We start from the raw sequence: 1,810 nt of genomic DNA on the forward strand, positions 1-1,810 counted from the left end.
CGGTACGTCAATAATGGAGTGACGAGAGAGTAGGGCCAGAATGTTTTTCAACCACTGCCGCTCTGTTTAACTTCTATTCCACTTTTTTTACCTCTTGAAAAAAATTAAAACTTTAACTTGGTTTTAATTCACGAGAAGGACACTACAGTATAAACAACAACTATATAAAATTATCCATTGAAACTGTTGATACTTGGATTTATAATTTATAGTCTGACAGAATGACACAAGAATTTTTGGTGGTTTTTAATTAGTATTTTGAGTGTAATAATGGGGAGATTATGGTGTGTGGGTGAGTGTCGCTCACTGGGAGGGGGCCTCACTGGGGCTCTCACTGGGAGGCTCACTGGGGGAGGCTCTGCTGGGGGAGGCTTCTTTATGAGGGGAGGCTCTCACTGGGGAGGCCTCACTGGGAGGCTCACCGGGGGGAGGCTCACTGGGGGGAGGCTCTACTGGGGGGAGGCTCTCCTGGGGGAGGCTCACTGGGGGGGGAGGGTCTCACTGGGGGGGGCTCACTGGGGAGGCTCTTTCACTGGGGGGAGGCTCACTGGGGGAGGCTCACTGGGGAGGCTTCTCACTGGGAGGCTCTCACTGGGGGTGGGGGAGGTCCACTGGGGGGAGGCTCACTGGGGAGGCTCTCACTGGGGAGGGTCTCACTGGGGGGAGGCTCACTGGGGAGGCTCACTGGGGAGGCTCTCTGGCGAGGGGAGGGGGCTGAAGTGACATGCCTGTTTTCTTCAAGACCACTGATGTCTCTAGGAGATCCCATTTACCCTAACCACCTAGGGTAACCTGAGTAACCTCCCACCCACTCACTCACTGAAGGGTAACTCACAGCTCCCACTCACTCACTCACCTGAGGTACCAGCTCCCACCCACCACCTCACCCAGCATACACTAGATAACATTTGACTGGCGAGAACTCTGACCTGGTGATGTTCTCCGACACAGGCTCTACGTGGTTTTATTAGTCCCCCACGACCTCCTGGGCTGCAGTGGCTGAGTGGACACAACATTCACCTACTGGTTGCACTCCATTACACCACCCCCCTACAGTTCACCTAATTTACAGTTGAGGAAATGAATGCGGTTCAAGCACAGTGCCCTGATGTTGTCCCCTACTGATGATATATACATTCAGTGTGCTGTATCCAAACTGCCCCTAATGAGGTGTTAGGCTTGGGACCACTCTCTAACGCTCTCCTGGTGGTAGCCAAATAGAAATAATTAAAGGGCAACTACATTAATTAGGACAGGTGTTTGATATAAGCTACCTGTATGACTTAGCCGCTAATGAAGGCGGGTTAATCGTCCTGCGACCACCCTCAGCTTCTTGTTGTTATAAAGGTATAAAAACTCGCCTTTAACCTCCAGTCGCTCTTGCCTTATCAATATATCTGTTCATCTGGTCTGTCTGTCTGTCTGTCTGTCTGTCTACTCTATTTACCTATGTGTTTAAGTCAGTAATATCAACGCGTTCTAACCATTCGAAACATATCCACACGTCCCCCACTCCGGGCAGTAGTCAAGTAATCCCTGTGTATTATAAGGGATGTGGACCAGAACCTACACCAATGAGGGGGGGTTTCAGCCTTGCTTCCAGTGAATAGACTTAAAATGGAGGAGCGGTGAGTTGCTTCATCTTGGTAATGTACTGTATGGAGTCAGGAGGGCATTATGTGCGCCTGCCACCACCATCCTTACCACCACCTACCACCATCACCGCCTTCCACCATCCTTTACCACCTCTAGTCTACCACTACCACCATCCCTTACCACCAACTACCACCATCACCGGCCTTCCACCATC

At 50.8% G+C, this 1,810-nt stretch overlaps 1 pseudogene; it reads right to left on the bottom strand.

The window, feature by feature from the left end:
• Positions 1-769, bottom strand: part of LOC121855506 — an 11,191-nt pseudogene extending 10,422 nt beyond the window's left edge.
• Positions 770-1,810: the final 1,041 nt, after the last annotated feature.

Source organism: Homarus americanus, unplaced genomic scaffold (genome assembly GCF_018991925.1).
Source record: "Homarus americanus isolate GMGI-L3 unplaced genomic scaffold, GMGI_Hamer_2.0 scaffold48406, whole genome shotgun sequence".
NCBI lineage: Eukaryota > Metazoa > Arthropoda > Malacostraca > Decapoda > Nephropidae > Homarus > Homarus americanus.